The following is a 26,143-nucleotide window of genomic DNA, read 5'->3' as shown; positions in this document are numbered from 1 at the left end:
AGATTACCTCGCTCCGTTGAAACTTCACTGAGCTCAGCACTAGGGATGGGTACCGAATTCGGTACTTTTGAGGTACCGAACCGAAACACGTCGGTACTACCGAGTATCGAATCAAGTGAGAAACCAAAAAAAAATTAAAACAAAAAAACAAAAAATCTTTATTAATTTTTTTTTTTACTTTTTTTTGTTTTTTTTTTACTTTTTTCTTTTCATGTCAACGTTCACACGCATAATATATGCTTACCTAGGATTTGACTTGATTCAACAACAAAGCAGTCGGAGCAATGGCAAGCCGAAAACTGTCGAAATTGTAGTTATTTGAAGTTTGGATTTTTTTTTACGACTGAGGTAGGTAAATTAAATTTCTTGAGACTAAAGTACTGAAAAAAGGTACCGTTGGGTACCGGTATCGATTCACAGGTACCGGTGGTTCAAATGTGAAAGGTACCCATCCCTACTCAGCACACAGACATGATAATAATAATAACAACAATAATAATAATAATAATAGCTTCATTTTACATAGCGCCTTTCAAGAGACCCATGCAAGGTCGCTTTACATAGATGGGGGGGGGGGGGGAATAACAAAGTAATAAAGATAGTGGACAGTAGGGGTGGACGGTATGGTCTAAAATTTATATCACGGTATAATTTGAAGCATAGACGGTAACGGTATATATCACGGTATCAGTGTTTCCGTTAGAATAATTTGTTTTGCCTGATAGGCAGGCTATATAAAGAATGACATCCTCAAGGCATGTAGATTTATAATATTTTAACTTAAAACTAGGCTACTTTTGCGTATAAAGTCATTATATTCCAAATAAAATAAGTCCCGAGTCGAGACTCCGTGCTGCTCCCATTGCAAACAGCGGGGCTGGATTTTGCTAGAAGCATATGTAGCTGCAGAGCCGCAGAGCCAGTGGCTCTTTCAGGTCGTTCAGCCGTTTGGTGGGGGGGGGGCGCTGTTGAGCGGGCCTGTGACCAGACCTGAAAGAGCCACTGGCTCTGCGGCTCTGCAGCTGCATGCTATTTCGCAAATCCACTGCTGCAGCCGTCCTCCCGTCGTTATCATAACACTACACACATATCATAATGTTTACAGCAAACTGTAGTTGATCACCAGGTATGTTTTATTAACGTAGAATAATTCATATAAGAAAAACGATAGGTAAGATCTCTTACCTTTCTCCACTGGTTAAAAATGCCAGGAACTGAAATTGAAACTTGCTGTGCGCCGCGGTGATATGTGTTTATTATGAAATGACAATTGCGTGTTGACACGCCCACTGCGCGAAGCCTCCTAAATAACTTTTTCCAGTTTGCACATATGTATTATCTATGACTAATTCGATCTATTTTTAGGGGCAAATGCGATTGAAATAGTCGCGCTGTGGTTACATGACGTCATTGCTATTTTAGAGCTGCTCTACCCGGTTACACAATATAGTCAAAATCCATACCGTAGAGCAAATTCATACCGTTTATACCGTATACCGTTTATACCGTCCACCCCTAGTGGACAGACTATGTAAATATGATGATGGGATTCAAGTTCGCGTTTTTATTGATCATAGGCATGCTGTCAGAGTATGATGTCATAATCAAACATTCTAGAACATTTGTCAACACAGATCATGTCATAATAGAACATAGGCTACATGGCATGGTCCATCGTGATATTGTGTAGACTGTTATTACTGTACTACCACCCATTGTGACAACAGCCTTGTGAGCTCCTGCACTCAAACATGATGGAATTCAAGTTCATGTATTGATCACATAGGCAGGCTACATCATACATGGCAGTAAGATTCATTGTTCCTGTATATGCTCTTGTATTATTGTTTATATAGGCTACCCAATACTGACATCAAAATAGATTGTATGCCTCTAGAAATCATATGCAGCAGGTAGAAAATTGACGGAAAATCCGTCGCGATTTGGAATAAAATTGAGGAGAACTTTAATCCCTGGGTATTAATCAAACAAAACGAAAAAAGGCAGTCATACTCCAGCACGGTCTTTATTAGTGTTTGCGCTGCCCAGGCAGCAATGGTTAATAGATAACATATCCGACATCACCGTACGTGTACACGTCTGTCAGCCTGTCTCATAACACGCTTCCCTCGGTTTAGTCCATTTTTCCACATTTCATGGGGGTGTTCCATTACCGTATATGGTTAATCGGGGCGGTTTTGGTATGCAAATACGTGAAAGTGTGCACGAGCCTCAGCGTACACATACACAACAGTTAGCTCTCAGAATAGCCAGTTAGCCCGCAGCACCAGCAACAGTAAGCGTGTCTCATTTAATTTCCCCCACTGAAGCGGGGTTCCCCTCCTCCTCCTCCTGTGTGTAGACAACCAGCTCTGCGGCTCGCTCCACTAGTGAGGACTGGTCTCGCCCTCTGCTGGCGCGTGTGTGCACTACAACGAACCAGTCAAAACTCCGTTTCAGTGTGATTTTGACGGTATTGATTTTCAATACCGTCGGGATTTCTAAATACCCTGGTATACCGTAATACCGTCATACCGCCCAAGCCGTCCCAATGCGATATATTGCATGTTGGCTATAACCTGCATTCTTTCAAATGTATCAATAAAACGGATATTTAACACGGTTGGGGAATCCCAAAATCTAATGTCTTAAATGGCCCTAAGAGCAAATTTTCTGTCTTAAGTCCGTTGGAGAATGAGACCCATTGTCTGTTTTGCACATCCAGTCACCTTGAATAAAGTTTATTCTTGGTTTAACACCACACTTGGGTCCATCCTGTGCTGCTCAAGAAAAGTAAAGAAACCAGAACTTAAATACATACAACAGTACCCTGTTTTTGTGTCCCAAAGTTAAAAAAGCATTTGTCAGGGGACATATATTTAAAATAAAATGCAACAGCTGTTTGAAATAAAAGCTTTGTGAAAATATGAACTCAATTTGTGCCCTAAGAGCAAACTTTATGTCTTAAGTCCGTTGGAGAATGAGACCCATTGTCTGTTTTGCACATCCAGTCGCCTTGAATAAAGTTTATTCTTGGTTTAACACCACACTTGGGTCCATCCTGTGCTGCTCAAGAAAAGTAAAGACACCGGAACTTAAATACATATAACAGTACCCTGTTTTTTGTGTCCCAAAGTAAAAAAAAAGCATTTGTCAGGGGACATATATTTAAAATAAAATGCAACAGCTGTTTGAAATAAAAGCTTTGACAATATGAACTCAATTTGTGCCTCCTTTTTTGTACAAGAGGTATAGGTGTACCATTCTTTTTAATTGATTGTATGGTATAAAGGTCACCATTGTGCTGAGAGAACATCTTTAATGTTTAATGTTGAAAAGGCAAGCAAGTATTGCTTTTTTTGGTTCTGTGCAGTGCCTAACAGTGATGTTGATAGTATGCCAATGAACATACACTGAAATCCTCCCCCCTGGAAGCTTCTATCCCCAGGCCATCAGGCTGCTAAACGAACAATAAACACTATGCAACAACCATCAAATGCACACAGCACACACACCCACACTCACTCAAACAAACAACACACTGCAGCACCCACTCTCCACACTTTAGATCACACAAACACACTTTACACTTTATATTTATTGATAAAGGATTTGCACTACAACTCGTACACCTACTGTAAATTGTACCTAAATTGCACCTCGTCCCATTTCTGCCTTGCACTATATAGTATTGTATATTAAATTAGTACACTGCACAGTATTGTATATTATATGGTAACTCAGTTATGTCTATTCTGCATCGAACATTGTACATATGTCTAAACTGAACACTGTGACCTAATTTTTTTTTTTACTTCTAATTTTACTATGTTATTTTATTTCATACTATCTTGTCTTGCACAGTCTCTGGAGCGTAACAGTAAGAAGCATTTTGTATAAAAGTATTCTGTACTTCTGTATGACAACTATTAAAGAAACTTGAAACCATGGGGACCGGTCCCCATGGGGGGAGGGATTTCAGGTAAATTTTTTTTTTGAGAGTTGGGAAAATGTCAAGTGGTTTTTGTGTTAAATTTAAATGATTTTAGCAGTTCAAATCATGTCTCTAGATAGACCCTTTAGAAAGGCTGGATCCCATCAGGCTGTATACAGTCATGTGGTCCCCATGAGGTAGTATAAACCCGTAGATATCAGATTTTTTTTTTGGAGTTTGGAAAATGTCAAGTGGTTTTTGTGTTAACAATTTTTTTAAATGATTTTAGCAGTTAAAATCATGTCTCTAGACCCTTTAGAAAGGCTGGATCCCATCAGGCTGTATACAGTCATTGGTCCCCCCGATGTAGCATAAACCCGTATAGGCGTGCGTGTGTGTGTGTGTGTGTGTGTGTGTGCGTGTGTGTGCGTGTGTGTGTGAGAATGAAGAAATGGAGAGAGTGCTGTACACATCTGTAAAATGATCTTGGTGGAAGATGTCTGCTTTGCTGCTGCGCCACATACTGATGGGGCGAATAGCACCCTTGCGCGCGATTAACCCTTTCACTGCGACAATACAGAAGGTTAACCCTTTCACTACCACACTACAGAAGGTTAACCCTTTCACTGCCACACGACAAAGGCTGTCTGTAGTGTGATAGTAAAGGGGTAACCTTCTGTAGTGTGGTAGTGAAAGGGTTAACTGCGCGCGATTAGCTCGGAGCAGTCTGCACCTGCCAGCGCTGTTGGCAGATAACAGGAAGGGGGGGAAATAAACCCGACATGGGGGAGAGGGAAGCTCTTAAATCCAATAAACACGGCAGGCGATTTTTGCCAGGCGACCGATAGCATGTTATCGCTTCCATTGTTATGAATGAGAGAATCCACACAGCAGGAGATGTTCGAGCGACGATCGCGCAGCAAGTTCACAATGAGGAAATAACATGACTTCTACTGGTGTATCATTTGTAATATAAATGAATTTATCAATACATTCATTGATCAATAACCTACGTATTATTACCATGCTATTTATGTTAGTTACTTATTAATTAACTAAGTTACTTACTTTACTTACGCCTGCTACCCCTTCTGGGGCATAGGCCGTCAACAAGTGATCTCCAAGCATCTCTGTCTTGAGCTGTTCTCTCCAGTTGGTTCCAGGTCATCTTCATGGTCTTGGTGTCTGCCTCCAGGTCTCTGCGCCAGGTGTTTCTCGGGCTGCTCCTTTTCCGCTTGCCCTGCGGGTTCCATGTTAGGGCTTGTCGCAGGGTGTGGCGCCATTTGCGTTTCTTAATTTCTTCTTCTGCGGGCAGCTGGTTTGTTCTCTGCCAGAGTTCGCAGTTGCTGATGGTGTCTGGCCATCGGATGTGGATGATCTTCCGCAGGCAGCTGTTAATGAAGACCTGCACTTTCCTGATGGTTGCAGCTGTAGTTCTCCACGTCTCTGCTCCGTATAGTAGGACTGCCTTGACGTTGGTGTTAAAGAATCTGACTTTGGTGTTGGAAGTCAGTTCTTTTGAGCTCCAGATGTTCCGTAATTGCACGAATGCTGTACGTGCTTTCCTTATTCGTGCTCTAATGTCAGCATCTGTGCCGCCCTGCTTGTCAATAACACTGCCAAGGTAGGTAAAGGCTTCAACTTCTTCCAAAGCCTCGCCATCCAGCATGATTGCGTTGGTGTTGTTTGCTGCATTGGTCTTGAGGATCTTAGTCTTGCCTTTGTGGATGTTGAGTCCCACTTGCGCGGAAGTCGATGCCACGTTGTTGGTCTTCTCCTGCATCTGTTGTTGGGTGTGCGACAGTAGTGCCAAATCGTCAGCATAGTCCAAGTCGTCCAGTTGCGTCCAAGGTGTCCACTGAATCCCATACCTTCTCTGTGCTGTGGAGGTCTTCATTATCCAGTCAATGGCCAGCAGGAAGAGGAAGGGCGAGAGCAGACAACCTTGTCTGACCCCGGTCCTCATTTGGAATGCCTCTGTGAGCTGCCCTCCGTGAACCACCTTGCATGTCAGTCCCTCATAGGAGTTCCTGATGATGGAAACAATCTTGGTCGGCACCCCGTAATGTCGGAGAAGCTTCCAGAGGGTCTCTCTGTCTAGGCTGTCAAAGGCTTTCTCATAGTCCACAAAGTTTATGTACAGGGGCGAGTTCCACTCTATCGACTGCTCCACGATGATGCGCAGCACTGCAATTTGGTCTGTGCAGGATCGGTCCTTGCGGAAACCAGCTTGCTCATCGCGGAGTTGTGCATCGATGAGGTCCTTCATCCTGTTCAAGATGACTCTGTTAAAAACTTTCCCTGGCACTGATAGCAGTGTGATCCCTCTGTAATTTGCGCAATTGCTAAGATTGCCTTTCTTTGGGATCTTGATGAGATAGCCCTCTTTACAATCTCCTGGCACGTCTTCTTCCTCCCATATCTTCATGAAGAGTGGGTGGAGCATCTTCACCGTGGTTTCTATATCTGACTTCAGTGCCTCCGCAGGGATGTTGTCTGGTCCTGCAGCCTTTCCGTTCCTCAGCTGCTTGATAGCCTTCCTAATTTCTTCCCTAGTTGGTGCGTTGCAAGCTATGGGTAGGTCTGTCAGCCTGTGCGATGTCTGGTGGGTTCTGTGGTGCTGGCCGGTTTAGAAGTTCTTCAAAATACTCCATCCATCTGTTCTTCTGTTGCTCCTCTCCCGTTGTTATCGGTCTTCCCTCTTTGTCCTTCACAGGTCGTTCTGGTTTGCTGTACTTTCCTGCCAGATTCTTGGTGATGTTGTACAGTTCTCTCATATTCCCCTCTCTTGCTGCTTGCTCTGCCTCTGTTGCCAGGTCATCCATATACCTTCGCTTGTCTGCTCTGATGCTCTTCTTTACTAGCTTGTTTCCTTCTGCATACCTTTCTTGTGCCTTGGCCTTCTCTGCTCTTGTCCGGCTGTTGTTCACTGCCGCCTTCTTCTCCCTCCTCTCTTGGATCTTTTACAGACTGTCCCCTGAGATCCACTCCTTGTGCTGGTGCTTCTTGGGGCCAAGAACTTCCTGGCAGGTAGACGTTACTGCCTCTTTTATCTCCTTCCAACTGTTCTCCAGGGTGCACTCGTCCTCTTCCAACAGCTCCTGTAAAACTTGGAACTTGTTGCAGAGTGTTACTCTGAACTCTTCCAGCTTACTGGCGTCTTTCAAGGAAGCTGTGTTGTACCTGTGTCGTGTTGTATGTGCCGACATCCAGTTCTTTCTCAGCTTCAGCTTCAGGCTGGCTACGACAAGGTGGTGGTCTGAAGCCACATCTGCTCCTCTCTTTACTCTTATATCCTGCATGGACCAGGGCTCCAGACTAACTTTTTTCACCACCGTCCCAGAACCGTCCCGAAATACAGTTTTAACCGTCCCAAAGTGAATGTAAACCGTCCCAATTTTCTTTTATATATATATATAATATATCAACGTCAATTTGATCATATGGGGACATATTTTGTGCTTATAATGGCACAGAAGGTGAGACCAACTGTGTACCGTACCTTTTGATTATTGTAAGCACAAATATAATAAGCAGCTATAACTAGAACGTGTCGATAATATACAGTTCCAATAATAATAATAATAATAATAATAATAATAATAATAATAGATCAAATTTATATAGCGCCTTTCATAGAACCCAAGGTCGCTTCACAATCAGGACAAAAAATAGGGCTAGGGAAATAGGGGGGAAAAAGGGGATGAGGGAAGGTTAGGGATAATGGATAATGGACCTAATCTAATCTAAACTAACTGATGGGGAAAAGCCTTGGTCAAGAGGTGTGTTTTTAGAGCAGTTTTGAAGGTGTCCAGGGTTGGGGCGTTGCGGATAACATTACACTTCTGTTATTTAAATGTGTCCTTACGTTAGAGTCAGGGGTTGTATTGTTGGATGCAGTTCCCTGTTGCAGTGTGTGTCTGTTCTCCATCTTCTTCTGCTGTGTTTATCCTCTTCAAATAGCGCAGCATATTTGCGGTGCTCTCTTCACTGAGAGGATGCCAGTATAGCGTTTATTTTTATTTTGTCACTTCCGATCTTGGCATTAAGGTCTCCCATCAGGATTGTGATGTCTCTCTCTGGGTGCTTTTCTATAATAGACTGCAGTCTGTTGTAGAACTGGTCTTTGTCTGCTTCCTCGCTGTCATTGGTAGGAGCGTAGCACTGTATGATGTTCATATTGATCCTCTTCTTCTTGGTTCGAAAAGGATGCGGTGATGATCCTTGGACCATGGGCTTCCCATCCTATGAGCGCTGTCTGTGCTGTTTTAGATAGCATCAGTGCTACTCCTTGGGTGTGTGAGGCATTGTACTCGTCGTGTCCGGAGTACAGCAGTAACTCTCCTGAGGCCAGTCGTTTCTGTCCGGACTGTGTCCATCTTGTCTCACTTATTCCGAGCAGCGTGAGATTATAGTTCCTCATCGCTGCTGCTACTTGAAATGTCTTACCCGTCTCATACATGGTTCTCACGTTCCACGTACCGATATGGGCAGCCCTGGACGAAAGAAGGGTGATCGGCCGTGTGGCTTCCAGAGACTTCTGGCTTTCACCACATGGTGTCATAGACCTTCTTATCGAAGACACTTCTCTTCCCTGGGCCAAGGTGTTGAAGTCTTGTTTATCTCTTGTTGGCGTTTCTGTAACAATATAGTGTTTTACGGGGTGGGGATGTTAGCCCCTCGCCCAACCCCCTGGAGGGATTTTTAACTAAGTTAGTTCGTCATTTATATGTGCTGCTTAATATAGCCTACATAAACAAATGTGTCTATTTATCTATACTCCCATCAATCGACAATCATGACGTTGCATTACTGCTGATTAGGGCTGTCTTAAATACTTCGAAGCTTCGTTCGATGGCACAAGCTTCGAACATTAAAAAAAAATCGAAGTAAAAAAAATAAAAGTTAAAAATTATAATTTTCTTTTCAAAAATAATTTTTTTAATAATTTTTTTTACTTCGCTTTTTGTGTGTGTGTGTGTGTGTGTGTGTGTGTGCGCGCGTGCATATATGGGGCCATTGGGTGGGGCCGGGGGACAAATACACTGGAGGAAAGTAACCCAGCTCAGCACTGCCCAAATTATATCATCACTATTGCCTGTTTGAAGGATATCATCCTCAAACACATATACACCTACATGCCTTGTAGAATTCCACACATAAAGAAAGATACTGGGATGAATAAACAAAATAGGAAATAAAATGTAGAAATGCATGTAATACATAAATAAATATGAATCTCCATATATGAAATAGAACATTTAGATAAGGTGCTACTGAGATGTTTTGGTGAGTTCTTTGTTTTTTTGTGGAAGTAGCCATTCTTAAAAATGCATGAACATTCACTGATAATTGGTCTGTAGTGGAGTCTACAAGGTCTACATTGCCGGACCATGTAGAATCCGGACCTTGTAGACTGACATAATTCTGTGCATAGTTTAGTCTACACAGGCCATATTTCAAATAATCAAAATCTTACTTCATTCATCTTAAACATTCTTGATTTGGGGGATTGGTAGTTCCCATGAAATCTGAAGTTGTTCAAACGACAACAGCGATCCACCTTGAATTAAATCACACAGCCGAGTGAAACCTTGTTGGCTGCGTCACAGTCACGAAAGGGGCTACTTAATTCATTAATCCAATCCACTTTATTTATAGAGCACATTTAAAAACAACAAAGTTTACGAAAGTGCTGTACAAGTCCCACAACATAATATAAAAAAATAAAAATAAAAGCTTCGATTGGGCCTAACAAAATTAATAGTTGGTTTCAGGTTGGTTGTCAGTTTGGCCATGGGTAGGTAGGGAATTTATTATTATTTTTTTTTTTTTTATTCTTTCCCACGGCGACTATGGATAGGGAATTTCTTTATTTAATTAAAATGTTCACAACAACATGGATGCATGTACTCTGCCAGCATGTTTAATATCCATAATACTAAATGTTTGACTAAGATGTCTATGAAACTTTATTCTAAAAAAAAAGAAAAAAAAAATGTTATAATTTTTTTTTAAGACTCATAAAATATATTGGGTCGCACCTAAATCGGCAGGGTCGGTCGGCAACCTGAAACCAACTATTAATTTTGTTAGGCCTTGCCAAAAAAAGCTTCGAAGGTCAGCCCTACTGCTGATCAGCACGCCTTATCAGGTAAACTTTTTTTTAATTGGTAATGTTTAGCAAGCTATAATCTCCAGACATGTTTTGGCCATTCAAGACTGTTTTCAAATGTCCAAGCTAACGAATTTAATTTGCTCATAAAATGCTTAAAATGTTAAATGTGATTATAACAGACAGCTGTCAATGTATTGCGACGTGCACGGGGCCGACTGCCTTCAGACGGGCCGTCGGAATGTTCATTTGGGATAAATAAATAATAATGGGTTAGATGCCAAACTTATTTTTGTTGTATTGTGCTTGTGCTCAAGCACATTGTTTTGTTCACTCACACTCATTTGTCATGTTATTCAATAGGCAGTGTTCTGAAATAACTTCATTTATCAGTAGTGCCGAATTTCTCAGTTCGCCGCTTGATATAATTAATCAAAATGTCAAAATAGCAGGCTAGATGCAGGCTAGATGCAGGCTAGAGGCAGGCTAGATGCAGGCTAGATGCAGGCTAGAGGCAGGCTAGATGCAGGCTAGATGCAGGCTACTGTAGATGGAGGCTAGATGCAGGCTAGAGGCAGGCTACTGTAGATGCAGGCTAGATGCAGGGTAGAGGCAGGCTACTGTAGATGCAGGCTAGATGCAGGGTAGAGGCAGGCTACTGTAGATGCAGGCTAGATGCAGGGTAGAGGCAGGCTACTGTAGATGCAGGCTAGATGCAGGCTAGATGCAGGCTAGATGCAGGGTAGAGGCAGGCTACTGTAGATGCAGGCTAGATGCAGGGTAGAGGCAGGCTACTGTAGATGCAGGCTAGATGCAGGCTAGATGCAGGCTAGATGCAGGGTAGAGGCAGGCTACTGTAGATGCAGGCTAGATGCAGGCTAGATGCAGGCTAGATGCAGGGTAGAGGCAGGCTACTGTAGATGCAGGCTAGATGCAGGGTAGAGGCAGGCTACTGTAGATGCAGGCTAGATGCAGGCTAGAGACATGCTACTGTAGATGCAGGCTAGATGCAGGCTAGATGCAGGGTAGAGGCAGGCTACTGTAGATGCAGGCTAGATGCAGGGTAGAGGCAGGCTACTGTAGATGCAGGCTAGATGCAGGGTAGAGGCAGGCTACTGTAGATGCAGGCTAGATGCAGGCTAGATGCAGGGTAGAGGCAGGCTACTGTAGATGCAGGCTAGATGCAGGGTAGAGGCAGGCTACTGTAGATGCAGGCTAGATGCAGGCTAGAGACATGCTACTGTATATGCAGGCTAGATGCAGGCTAGATGCAGGCTAGATGCAGGCTAGATGGGTGGGTGGGAGCAGGGAACAAACTTAACTTTTTGACTTACCAGCCATTTGGCTGGTAGATTTTTAAAAGTACCAGCCGGGCAGATTTTTTACTAGCCAAAAATTATAAATAGCTTTTTAGTATATCGCCATGTGTTATTATTACATATAATACTCTCATATGCTATTTTCAATTAATATCATAAACAACATAAGGAATATTAGCATAATTTTGAGTGGACTGAAGGAATGAGTCAGTGTTAATAGTTTTAAATGCAAATAATTTATTGAAACATAGAAGTGGGGTCGGGACGCGTGAATATTAAAGGCAACCAACTTGTGTTCGGCTTTTCTCTGATTGGCCGCGCCCCCCCGCCCCCACGCGCAGGCAAGCGCAGCCGTCCCACGTCCCAAATGAAATCCAAAGAGCAAGTGCGGCAGCGCGGGCAACCAACTTGTGTAGTGTTGGGCTGCTGTTCCAACGCACTTGTGTTGGGCTGCGGTAGCAGTGGAGCGCTGCTGACTGATTATTATGTTTCGCGTTTTTAACAACCAAAGTTAGATTCACTCGTCACTGTACATGTATAAACAAAGCCCATACAGTTATGAAATAATAAACACTGACTATCTGACTCTTACTAATAAACACTGTGTTAGGACTATAAACACTGTTAGGACTATCTGACTCTTAATAATAAACACTGTTACAGACTAGTGTTAGGACTATCTCGATTCACGCGTCACTACTGTAACTAGAAACTCTGGGTGTCACTGTACATCAGTAACGTTATTTCGCGTTTTTAACGTCAGCGGGGCGATGCGGTGGTTAGTCCCCGGCTTCCGTGCACCGCCGCCGGCTCTACTCGGTCCAGCTCCAGCAGCAGCGACCGTGCTCCGTTGTAGAACGAAGCCCTTCAATGACAGAGCTCTCATATTTTGCGAATGCATAAACTATATCTTAAATTGTGGCTATGTGTCTAATATGGCTGTCGCTTATCAATGACTTCGCGACAGCCATATTAGACACATAGCCATAATTTAAGATATAGTTTATGCATTCGCAAATATGAGAGCTCTGTCATTGAAGTGGGTGGTGGCAGTGTAACAGCGTTCACCCTGATGTAAAGTAGCGATTTTTATTGTTTTGTCATGACAACCCAATTACATAATCCAACATATGTGTAAAGAAACAACATATTCCAGTTAACGGTATATTTTTTAATGATTCATTACGGTATAAATTAGGTTAACTGGAGCTGTGGAGGCTGCTTGTTGAAGAGCCAGCGGGGCGACGCGGTTGTTTTTTCCCCGGCTTGCGTGCGCCGCCCGCGGCTTGACTCGGTTCAGCGTTCACCCTGATGTAAAGTAGCGATTTTTATTGTTTTGTCATGAAAACCCAATTACATAATCCAACATATGTGTAAAGAAACAACATATTCCAGTTAACGGTATATTTTTTAATGATTCATTACGGTATAAATTAGGTTAACTGGAGCTGTGGAGGCTGCTTGTTGAAGAGCCAGCGGGGCGACGCGGTTGTTTTTTCCCCGGCTTGCGTGCGCCGCCCGCGGCTTGACTCGGTTCAGCGTTCACCCTGATGTAAAGTAGCGATTTTTATTGTTTTGTCATGAAAACCCAATTACATAATCCAACATATGTGTAAAGAAACAACATATTCCAGTTAACGGTATATTTTTTAATGATTCATTACGGTATAAATTAGGTTAACTGGAGCTGTGGAGGCTGCTTGTTGAAGAGCCAGCGGGGCGACGCGGTTGTTTTTCCCCGGCTTCCGTGTGCCGCCCGCGGCTTGACTCGGTTCAGCTCCAGCAGCAGCAGCGGCCGTTCCTCTGTTGTAGGAAGCCCTTCAATGACAAGCGCTCTCATATTTTGCGAATGCATAAACTATATCTTAAATTATGGCTATGTGTCTAATATGGCTGTCACTTATCAATGACTTCGCGACAGCCATATTAGACACATCGCCATAATTTAAGATATAGTTTATGCATTCGCAAATATGAGAGCTCTGTCATTGAAGTGGGTGGTGGCAGCTTACTAACAGTAGCGATTTTTATTGTTTTGTCATGACCAAACATAATCCCAACATAGATAGGAGGTGTACTGTATGTCAAATGTCGGTCATGTGGTGGAAGTGTTTAGTACAGTCACACAACAGAACACCGCTGTAGAGTACAGTCACACAACAGAACACCGCTGGTTCAACCAGCGCTTTTGCCGCGTCTCTCTTTGCGCGAGGGCGTGTGCTAGTGGATTGATTGATTGGCCGTGTGGCCAATCAGAGAAACGCTGAACGAAAAGCTGAACACAAGTTGGTTGCCTTTAATATTCACGCGGTCGGGACACACATTTTATTTCTATTTTTTTTAACTGTTTTAACCATGTAGTGTAGCACTTTGGGATCCCAGTGAACAAAAAGTGCATTACAAATCCAATCTATTATTATTATTATTATTATTATTATTATTATTATTATTATTATTATTATTATTATTATTATTATTATGTGTGGCTGCCGCCCTGGCGGACATCTCTGCTCTACTGAGTGCACCTTTCTAGTCTAGAGAGAGAGCGCTGATTCCCCGTAGCTGAACAGGGTTGCATTTTGTCAACACAAGTTGGAACCCTGGAGGAAGCGATATAAGGAAACGAATTGCTCCTCTAATCGCTCATGTTGACCCCGCCCCCAAGTCGCTCTCCGCTCGCTCACTGCTCACCTTGAATCGAGCGCTCCCCGCGTCACATCGCTCGGCAGATTTTTTTATTTTTTTTGGAGCATGGTGTAAATTTGCTCAAACTACAACAGTCTACACCCCCTGGGCCCCTTAACAATTGTTTGTATTGAGCCGCATTGTAATTGTACCCATTCTGCAATGTTAAATAATGTTGTTTATCCATTCACTAGCTCTATTAAGCGATGATAGCTAGCCTAGCCACAATGCTATGGTCACTGCCATTAACGTTAGCATGTAAGCTAATGACAACAACAATGGCGTCAAAACAGGATGTGAGTGACAAAGCCTGAACAGGATATCACAGGTTCACCCTTCTCATTGGTTGAAAATGGCCTTCATGTTTGTACATCGCCATCTCTTGCTTTGGCATTGTACTACCAGCGTTTCCGTTAGCCGGTAATTACCGGTATTTGACCGGCAAAATCTGTTGAAGTCCGACATATTTAATCTCTCCGGTCTTAATGTCCGGTGAAAATAATTCCCTCCAAGCACAATTTGATTATTTGAATTGTATTAAAATAGGCTAAAATTAAATAGCCTATGCGATGAACGAAACAATCATTACATTTGTTTCATCGTTGCTTCACCAAGCAGGTATAATAATGTTGTCAGCGAGAGCTTAGTGCTGGGTTTTGCGAGTGCATGTGTAGCTGCAGAGCCGGAGCAGCAGCGGCACAGTGCAGTACTCCAATTCAGCCATTGGCAATTCAGCTGTTGGGTGGGGGGAGCTGTTGAGCGGTCCCCAGATAGAGCCAAAAAACAGCTGAATCTGCTGCTCTGCAGCGCCATACTCTTTGCAAATAAGTCGTTGCGAGGTGGAGAGAGTCATCACGCAAACCCACGATAATGTTGCCGTCTCTCTCTGCCAAATTTCTCCGTTCTTCGCTTGATATAATTAATACAAATGTCCAATATAACGGAATTCGTTAGCTCATAAAAATGTGATTATAACAGACTGCTGTTTATTATTGTATACTGTATTAATGTCGGGCGACTGCCCACAGACACCTATTTGATTTAAAGTCGGCAGCAGCACGGAGTCTCGGGACTTATTTTATTTGGAATATAATGATTGTATACGCAAAAGTAGCCTAGTTTTAAGTTAAAATATTATAAATCTACATGCCTTGAGGATGTCAATTATTTTTAAGCTCAATAAACTCTGACCGGAATTTCTCTCATTTGACCGGTAGATTTAAATCTACCGGACCCTGAGACCGGCAACAATTTTTTCTAACGGAAACCCTGTGTACTACATGTATATTACATCAGTGTTAAACCACTGTGAGCGGCCTGGAGGGAGTGGATTGGAGCGGAGGAGAAGCGGTAGATGCAGTGTATTTTATTAGCCGCCAGGTGGCGGGCAGACCTTAAATTCTAATCGCCAAAGAATAAATCTACAAGCCAGTGGCGCTGGGCGTGTAACTATTTTGTACCCTGGGTGGGAGGGAGGGGGGGTGGGAGGGGGCCGCTAGTTCCTGTTGACAGAAACGCTGTTGGACAATGATTGGTTTAACCGTGAATCGCTAGGCATCTCAGAGAGGTCTCTTGGAGGGGAGTGGGTTATCTTTGCATTAAGTTTGCATGTTGTACTTTAGTTGTATATTTTGTATAGTGTATATTTTGTATAGTGTGTTTGGTCTTTATTCTTTTTACTTTGTTTTACTGTATGAAGCACAATCTCAGGGGGCTCATACTACAGAACCAAGCATTTCACTGTAGTGTGTACCTTATATGTGACAAATGAAACCTTGAATAGTATAGGCTAGATCTTAAAAGTATATAACGTTAGTGTCGGGAGAGTGCGATTATTCATTATTCACTCTTCTCCGATGAAAGCCCCAGAAGGCCGAGCTGTGGCTCTCGACTCCGCGCTGAACGCTGCTGCAATGGGTTATCATCACACAAGTGGAACACATACATACTGTACTCAATGAAATTCAATTACTACCAATTCTATGGTATAAGAGGGCGGCTGGCAATGTGTCTGTCTATAGGTGAGTGATTGTGTGTGTGTGTGTGTGTGTGTGTGTGTGTGTGTGTGTGTGTGTGTGTGTGTGTGTGTGTGTGTGTGTGTGTGTGTGTGTGTGTGTGTGTGTGTGTGTGTGTGTGTGTGTGTGTGTGTGTGTGTGTGTGTGTGGTGTGTAGTGTGTAGTGTGTAGGGCTGGGCGATATGGCCTAAATATGATATCACGATATTTTCGGACCTTTCGGCGATACACGATACACATCACAATGTTTTTCTTTTTTTCCCCAAACAATTCATTATGAGGCTTACCAAGACAGTATTTGAGTTTGCAAGCTAAAATTTTTTTTATCCACTTTTTCTCCCATTTTCTATTTTTCTCCCATCCCAATTTCATATCATCCAATTCAACCCTCCCCTGTCACGAACGCTGTTTCTTGCCTCCCACAAGCCGGATGCAATGTGGACTAAGTCATACATAGCACAAGTCCCCTCCGGTACTTGAGGTAACAGCAGTCGCATCTTTTCACCTGCGCAGCTCGATCTCTCAGTGGCGAGGAGTAACGCGTGGGAGGCTCACGCTGCCCCCGACACATCCTGATTCTACTGCGCAGGCGCACCAACCGACCTGTAGGAGTCGCTGTCCACAACGCCCGATCCCCACCCATCAGTTTCCCACCCTCTAATACGGCCAATGTGTATTAGTACGGACGACCAGCTAAACTGAAAGCAATGTGGAGCGCTGGGCTCGAACAGGCGAGCCCAGCGTCTTCAGTATTCGTGGTGAGCGCCTTGCCCACTACGCCATGTAGCCGCCCTAGTTTGCAAGCTAACATTAAAGACAAAATAAAATACCCATGCATTTAGCATTTTTATATTATATATTAGATTTAGATTATTGGATTATTAGATTATATATTGCATATATTTAGCAATGAGATATTATATGATTTAGATATGAAATATGATTAATTGAAAATGGGGGACCCTGATGTAAACAAGACGAAAGTCTTTCTCTGGTCTGCATCCCCTTAACAATTGTATGTATTGAGCCATACTGTATTGTACCCATTCTGCAATCTGTTAATAAAGTTTTAAATCAATCAATCAATCAATAAATAGCATTTTAGCATTTTTATGAAACTACTGTATATTTGTATGTCTCTAAATGTTTTGATGAATTGAAAATGGAGGACCCTTATGTAAAAAAGCCGAAAGTATTTTTCTGGTCTTCATCCTCCAGTCCACTGTTGTTGTATTGAGCTGTACTGTATTGTACCCATTCTGCAATCGTTAATAACGTTTTCATTCATTCAATCATTCAGCCGGCAACAGAATAATTTTGATTGACAGTCGAGTCTGCCAATTATGTCACACCGCTTGCACCCGCCCTGCTGTTCTTAGCACCAATCGGCAAGCGCTATGCGTTTTTTATTTTCCTGAAAGTCCTCCATTGATTTTGACGAGAGCTCAGCTCAACGACAACGACAACAACAGCTCCCCGCGGCCGACAAGTGATTACCAGCGCACCGCAGCATGACTAAACGAGGCAAAATGATTTTACTGCAACAAATGTTATAATAAAAGCCTTTCCATACATCTGTCTGATTGAAAACTTTATTAACAGACCGCAGAATGGGCACGCACAACTCAGCACGGGCTGAGATATGAACAGTAACGCTTGCTATCTATGTCGTCATCGGACGTTGCTATGTTTGGGTAAATACGCTGATGTTATTGAACGTGTAACTATATAACGTTAATGCCCCAAACGAATGCCTTTGTTAATAATAAGTAGTAACTTTGATGCAGTAGTGTGTGTGTGGGGGAGGCGTTGTTCAAAAGTTTGAACGGGTGTGGACTAGGCTTGGGCGGTATGACGGTATTAAGGTATACCAGGGTATTTAGAAATACCTACGGTATTGATTTTCAATACCGTCCGTCACCGTCAAAATCACAGATGCGCTTCAGTTTCTATAACAGTGAAACGGAGTTTTGAGTGTAGTGCACACACTGAGTGTAGTGCACACACTCGCCAGCAGAGGGCGAGACCGCTCTAGTGGAGCGAGTGGGTCACAACGGTGTAATGTTGCGAGAGTGCTGTGAAAATACCGTAAAGCGTTGTGACGAGAGCAGTGTTGTTGTGGTCCTTGTGGAGCAATCAGTCTCTTATTATATGTGAACTAAAGAGTACAAGGTTTACACAACATCCCCCACCCGCCTTTTTATTGTATTTGTACCGTCCTGTACTATCCGCTGTCAGCTGTTTATCTCTCTCTGTGAGCTACTGAGCTTGAATAAATAGCGTTAGCTCACGTTAGTAGCGTTAGCTCTGCGGCTAATCTTGGATTACCCTGAACTAAATCAATGGCTAGGTTATAAAGCATTCGAGTAGTTTTTACTGCACATAGAAGTAGCCAAACAACGGGAGCATTTCGGGAGCATATGACCAAAACCCAGGCAATTTCTAGCCCTTAAGGAATCAAATAGTCTGCCATGGCTATAGGCTAGATGCTAACGCTAAAACGGTGCGGGCTTCTACCGGTGCGGGACGGGACTATCATTCTGAGAGCTGGCGATGATTTGTTTACTTGGTAACACGTAACACCCCCCCCCCCCCCCCCCCCCGCTGATGAAAATGAAAGTCATACCGTCAAATACCGTGCACCGGGGTATTATAACATAAAGGTTTGCCGGTTTGAAAATAAGGATACCGCCCAAGCCTAGTGTGGACCAGATTGACGCGACACAATCCTCTTGGGCAAAACATCACGATATCCACGATACGTTAAAAAAGTGTATCGTTAATGAACTGTACCCGAAATTTATATAATATCATCATATCGCCCAGCCCTAGTAGTGTGTGCTGTGTAGTATGTACTGTGTACTGTGTAGTGCAGGGGTCTGAAACTCACGGCCAATTGCGGCCCGCTGGATGATATTTTGCGGCCCCCTACTTGACATCAAAGTTTAAAAGAAAATAATATTCTTTTTATATTTTTTTGTTGTGGGACTTGTACAGCACTTTGTTCAACTTTGTCAGTGCTGTAAAGTTTAAACCTTTTTAAATCTTAGACAAACAAAACACTTTGCTTTCATGAAATATTGTAAGCCGTCATTTGAAGCTTTATAAAAGCAACAAATCTGTCAGTGCCGAGTCCGACCTCATCTTAAATAACAAACAGCATTGCTTGTTGTAGTTAACAAAGAGAGGCAGAGTTGATTTTGCACAAAAAAATTAAATCATATATTTATATATATTGTTTTTTAATAATCGAATTTTCTTTTCATATTCGAATCCCATGCCCATCGAACAAAGCTGCAAAGCTTCGAAGTATTTAAGACAGCCCTAGTGCGGCCCGCGCGCAACTTTTTGCGGAGACGTTACGCGAGTTGGAAGTTTTATTTATTTGATCACTTGTAGGCTACCATAGTGCAGGCTCATGACAGCAACATTACGTTAGTGACTTGGTTGAAATGTGATTCCGGAGTGATACCAAGTAAAGTGGAAGGAAAATATATCCTGTCATCCAGTGCATATGGCAGGCATCCTCAAAATTCTCCGCTATCTCCTCTGCAAGCACTGCTCCACTGTCTGCGTCTGTCTACTCTGGTCCAATCACATTCAGCGTCCCGTCAGCGTCCCCCCCCCCCCACCCACAGTCTGCGAATCAGAAGCAGAGTATGGCGGGTCTTCACGGAATGCGTGTCGTCTCTTTCAACTATTCGAGTCAGAGCGAGAGTTGACAGCGCATCTACAGGTAGTCTAATCTGCAGGTACTGTAGCTAGTAACCTCGTTCCCAGTTTTATCTCTGTGAGATTAATGTAGCTAGTAGCCTAGTTTCGCCAGCAGGCAGCTAGTAGAAAAATGTGGCATGTTCAAAGATGGCCAGTAAAAGAAAAGTCGACAGTGAAAATCGCTGCAATTCAAATGTGAATGGACTGAAAAATATGCGTGCATCCTCCCAGCACCAAACCAATGTGCCTAATATGCCAAGAAACGGTAGCTCTTGTGAAACGCCACTACGAAACAAACGTTATTTTGATGCAACCTTTCCTCAAAATTTAGTGCTAAGAACCACAAAAATAAATGGAATGAAATCATCATATCAAGCTGCAAGCAGAATTATTGTTAAATCTATGTCACAACGAGAAAAAGCAACAAAGTCCTCACTCAGTGGCGTGGGTTTTGGCTAAACACAAGAAGCCATTCTCTGATGCATACATAATAAAATAATGTATGACTGAAGTGATGGAGACCATGTTTGAAGGCAAACAAAAGCAAATCCCCCTCAGATAGCACAGCAACCAGAATAACTGAAATACTGGCTGGTGATTTGATTAAACAGCTTTGTGATAGAATAAAAAAAATTCACAGTGCATTTCCATAGCTGTGGATGAGTCCACTGACACCACTGAGAAGCCTATGTTCTGAAGAACCGTTCATGTTCTGAAGAACTGTTCATGTTCTGAAATGTTATTGCTAAAGATTGAGAAGATTGGATCAGTTGTACTTTTTTTTGGAACAGTCAGCAAGGTATGACGGTGTGAAAAAAATTATACCGCCCAAGCCTACTGCCCAGTTCAGCCCAACCCAGTCCAGAATAGTTCCCTCTTTCATGTTAATATGTGATATCCTAATATTTTTGAAGAGTAGAGACGGTGTGATTAATACATGTTTTATGCTAATATTGTGAAGAGTAGAGACACTTATTAATGTTTTATGCTAATAAATATTTTAAAGAGTAGAGACACGGTGTGATTATTACTATGAAAATCAATTTCGACGAAGACATACAAAGAAGTAATTATCACAATTAGCGATTTTATATTTGGCTGGTAAAAAATCAGTTTGGCTGGTAAAAAAAATCATCTACTCGCCAGTTGGCTGGTAAGCCAAAAAGTTTGTTTCCTCCCCTGATTACTATTGTATTATGCACAATCGTTGCGGGCAAGACCCCCCGCATTTCATACTTGTATGCCGTGACAAATAAAACTCTTGACTTGACTTGACCTCCAGCGGCCCCCAGGTAAATTGAGTTTGAGACCCCTGGTGTAGTGTGTAGTGTGTAGTGTGTACTGTGTATAGGCCTGCCGCGATAAGCAATAAATCGATTAATTGCCGCGATAATTAAAAGTAATGCAATGATTTTGACGGGCGCGATTAATTGCTATTTGCGCCTTGTCAGTCACTGTCCGTGTGGGGGGCCGCTGGCCATACTACAGAGCACAGCTCCGTGGGGCAGTAGCAACGCCACATATAGTTTAACTACATTTCTCAATGGTGTTGCTCCTTTTAACCAAGTAGCGTTATTTATAGTGTAACGTTAGCTATTTTTAGACCCAAGTAGTTACTCGCTACTGCCCGGAGAAACTGGACTGCTAAATAAAGATGAAAGATCGAGTGTTGATTCTCATTCAAAGCTAACAACATTAGCTAACAAACGAAATACAACGTATAGCATAGCTACAACACAGAATAACGTTAATACAATTACATGCATCATTGTTTACAATGAACGGGTGGGGCTAGTCAAAGGACTGGACACGGGGACAAGTTAAACATGAATTCATTTATTATAACGTAGTAGGTAGTTTCGAGTCGTGCTGCAGTGCCTACGCGCCACAGCTATTCTATTATATACTGCTTTGACGCTTCCTCCTCATCGTTGATTGCCTGTAGTAGCTGCATCTAACGTTAGTAGCTAACGTTAAAACTAACCTAAAGTTAGTTGTTCACCAACAATCTCAATATTTGTTTTATCATTAGCTCAAAAACACAACCGGACGAGACAAGTTGGCCGCTCATAGGTGGCGGTGCCGCTAGGATAATAACAACAGTACTTCCGGTCCGGTCGGTGGGCTTCAAAATAAAAGTCTAAACACCGGAAAAGACGGAGCGGTGGGCTTCAAAATAAAGGTTTTGGGAAATAAATTTCTCAAAAAAAAATTCTCTAACCGGTCGCAATAATATCGCTTATCGCGATATTTTCGGGGGCAATTAATCGCCCAGCAAAATGTGTTATCGTGGCAGGCCTAACTGTGTACTGTGTAGTGTGCACTGTGTAGTGTGTAGTGTGTACTGTGTAGTGCTGTGTAGTGTGTACTGTGTACTGTGTAGTGTGTACTGTGTAGTGCTGTGTAGTGTGTACTGTGTACTGTGTAGTGTGTACTGTGTAGTGTGTACTGTGTAGTGTGTACTGTGTAGTGTGTACTGTGTAGTGTGTAGTGTGTAGTGTGTACTCATAGTAGTGTACTTCAATAGGATTCCGAGGCGCTTGTACTTTACTTGAGTATTTCAAGATTTCAAGATTCAAGAGATTTATTAGTCACATATTGTACAGACACGAGACATGTAGTGAAATGAAGGTGGCCATGCCCGCATTGATTGTGCAAAAAACAATACAAATAATAATAGAATAGAATAAAATAGAATAGATAATAGATAGACATGATAAAAAGTACTACGATAAAATACAATACAATGCTAAGCTTACGAATGAAAGGTAATAATGAGTCCTATATACACTACTATACAATATACACAGTTATACTATATGTAACTATACTATACTAACTATACTATACAAAAACATACATTTATGTTTTTAAAGTGACCTTTGCTTTTTCCTAAAGTGACCTGTAGTGTGTTTGTGTGTGAGATAGTGTGTGTGTGTGTGTGTGTGTGTGTGTGTGTGTGTGTGTGTGTGTGTGTGTGTGTGTGTGTGTGTGTGTGTGTGTGTGTGTGTGTGTGTGTGTGTGTGTGTGTGTTCAGTGTTCTGATGGCCTGGGGGAGGAAGCTGAGCCTCTCTGGATCCGGTCTGGCATCCAACCAGAGTGCAAATGTAGCAGTAAAGTGCAATAGTGATATACACTACAGGTGAATAACACAGCATAAAATATATAAATTAATACTACTGAGTATACAGTGCTAATCAGGTGTATGTACAGAGTTGCAGTGTGTGTGTTTATATCACGGTATAATTTGAAGCATAGACGGTAACGGTATATATCACGGTATCAGTGTTTCCGTTAGAATAATTTGTTTTGCCTGATAGGCAGGCTATATAAAGAATGACATCCTCAAGGCATGTAGATTTATAATATTTTAACTTAAAACTAGGCTACTTTTGCGTATACAGTCATTATATTCCAAATAAAATAAGTCCCGAGTCGAGACTCCGTGCTGCTCCCAACAGTATGCAACTGCAGAGCCGCAGAGCCAGGGGCGCTTTCAGGTCCAGTCACAGGCCCGCTGTGCAATACTCCAATTCAGCCATTGGCAATTCAGCCGTTGGGTGGGGGGCGCTGTTGAGCGGGCCTGTGACCGGACCTGAAAGCGCCCCTACTCTGCGGCTCTGCAGCTGCATATGCTTCTCGCAAAATCCAGCTTCCAGCTCCCGCTGCCCAGCCGTCGTTATCAGAACACGACACACATATCATAATGTTCACAGCAAACTGTAGTTGATCACCAGGTATGTTTTATTAACGTAGAATAATTCATATAAGAAAAACTATAGGGAAATCTCTTCCCTTTCTCCACTGGTTAAAAATGCCAGGAACTGAAATTGAAACTTGCTGTGCGCCGCAGTGATATGTGTTTATTATGAAATTGCGTGTTGACACGCCCACTGCGCGAAGCCTCCAAATAACTTTTTCCAGTTTGCACATATCTATTATCTATGACTAATTCTATCTATTTTTAGGGGCAAATGCAGTGAAATAGTCACGCTGTGGTTACATGACGTCATTGCTATTTTAGAGCTGCTCTACCGGTTACAAGGTATAGTCAAAATCCATACCGTAGAGCAAATTCATACCGTTTATACCGTATACGCCGTTTATACCGTCCACCCTTCACCTCAAACTCCGAGTGGGAGTTGAACCCCGGTCTCCCACACCGCGGGCAGCAACACAGACCGTTATACCAAGAGGTGTATTCACTTCTTTGTACCGTGTCTATGCGTCTTTTGAGGATGTGAGAGTGAGTTTAACCCATAGCACCGCTACTCACCCCAGCCCTTCTTGACTGCGCTTCACGATACCATCCGTTACATATATAAACATGTATGTTTACTTTTGATTACTTCAATTACTTACATTCAATTCATCAAATACTTTTCTATTTTAATTTTGAATAATAATAATAATAATGGATTGGATTTATATAGCGCTCTTCGTGACCCCGGACTTTAATCAGAGTACTATTTTATATATTTTCACTTGTAGTTATGTAAAGGAACTGTGTACTTCTTCCACCACTGGATCTCTGCACCAATCGTGAGGTCTGTATAATATTAAGCACGAATGTGTGACGTTCAATAACCAAAGCTGCGTCCCTCAAAATATACACATCCTCAATCCATAACACAACCCTCTAAAGGTAATGTATTTAAATAAAAAAAATATTATTTCCTATTTCAACCAGTTAAATTCCGCTGTGTGTGTGTGTGTGTGTGTGTGTGTGTGTGTGTGTGTGTGTGTGTGTGTGTGTGTGTGTGTGTGTGTGTGTGTGTGTGTGTGTGTGTCTATATGCCTGGGTCTTCATGATGTGCTCTGTCCTTGTGTCCATGACTGTATTGTATCACTGTATCCCTATCGTATGTTCTACTATGTGCTTTTGTTTGTGTTTTTATTCTAATGTTATTTATCTCGCTTTTATTCTGTTTGTATTGCTAACCCTTTTTTACACAGGATTTTAGCCTGTACCTTCTGGCAGGGGGACTGTCTGCCAATGGAAATTAGCCTTTTGGCTAAAATTGGGTGCATTTATGTTTTATTAATGTACGCTGTCCCCCCTGAACAAATAAAGTCAACCTAAACCTAAACCTAATCAGAGGTCAATGTCACTGTTACAAGATTGTGCTAGAAGTTTCAGCAGTTTTGCAGAGACAGCTGATGCACAGCAGGTGAGAATTCTCCACATAAACAACAACAGTCTACAACATGGACCAAAAATGCCACTCAGAGACAAGACTAAACAAAACCCCAGTATTATCATATCCTCCCGTCCCAAGTTCCCAACCCGCCACCACGCGTGTCGTGCACATGTGTTCTTCATGCTCCCTCACTCACACGCTGACTGACTGAGACTCGGGTGGGATGGACGTCGAATTCCAATAATCACTGATATAAAGTTCCGGTCATTTAAATAACAAGCCACGTATGAAAATTCAATAACATGTCGATATATAAAGTCTCCTAAATAGCCTCCGCGCTATAGTCTTCTTGGTGTTGGAAAAACATAAATACCGAAGTTATAATAGAACATAGAAAACCCGAACTGCACCAAGTCTAGTATGGACGCAAGTTTCAATTGTTGTTTTATTTATCATGCAGACATGGTGTACATTACAGTACAATGCTTGGTTCTGTACGACGGGATTGCGCTTCACACAGTAAAAAGAATAAAGGCCAAACATACAAAATATACAAACTAATGTACAACCTAAAGTACAAAGTGAAGTACAAAATGCAAGCAATAAAGTACAAATGCAAGCTTTTTAAAATGCAAAATGCACACGTATAGGTCTATTTCGCCGCAGTGTGGTTTAAAATATGCAATAAACCTATACTATAGTTTTCTGTTTTAAAGCACTTACTGAAGAAGTTGCAGCAGGCGCGACGTGGATCGACTCTCCAGAAGCTGCTACACGGACGCGGAGGAGGAAAAGTCCTGCTTCGTCTCCACTTCTTTCCTCCAACACACTGCGGACCGCGGGGAACACACCCGATGTTTACATTCACCTCATTTGGTCGCGCTTTATCGATCCATCGCCGCCGATAAAACTGATCAGATCGCGTCCCGCTGCCCGGTCCCACATGATCATTTGGTTTGGTGTGCAACAGACAGGACTCCCTTTCCTTTCCCCCTGCCTGCAGCCTGGCTCTGTGTGTGCGTGTGTGTGTGTGTGTGCGTCTGTGTGCGTGTACGTGATTTGTGTGTGTGAGTGTGCGTGTGTCGGTGTGTGTGTGTGTGTGTGTGTGTGTGTGTGTGTGTGTGTGTGTGTGCGTGCGTGCGTGTACACACGGTAGTGAAGCCTGAAGCGCCCCCGTCCGCCAGAAATGCACCCTTTCCCTTTAACGCTCCAGAGGAAAG

General features: G+C 42.6%; 1 protein-coding gene across 1 annotated transcript in view; it reads right to left on the bottom strand.

Annotated features, from left to right (window-relative positions):
* Positions 1 to 25,904, bottom strand: part of ghra (growth hormone receptor a) — a 284,488-nt gene extending 258,584 nt beyond the window's left edge. The window contains exon 1 of the mRNA XM_084323533.1: positions 25,647 to 25,904. The gene's annotated coding sequence lies outside the window, so the exon portion shown is untranslated. The remainder of the gene's footprint in view (positions 1 to 25,646) is intronic.
* Between the last annotated feature and the right edge of the window lie 239 nt (positions 25,905 to 26,143).

This window comes from Notolepis coatsorum, assembly GCF_963971535.1.
Source record: "Notolepis coatsorum genome assembly, chromosome: 10".
Lineage (NCBI taxonomy): Eukaryota > Metazoa > Chordata > Actinopteri > Aulopiformes > Paralepididae > Notolepis > Notolepis coatsorum.
This window is presented reverse-complemented; position numbering and strand designations above follow the sequence as displayed.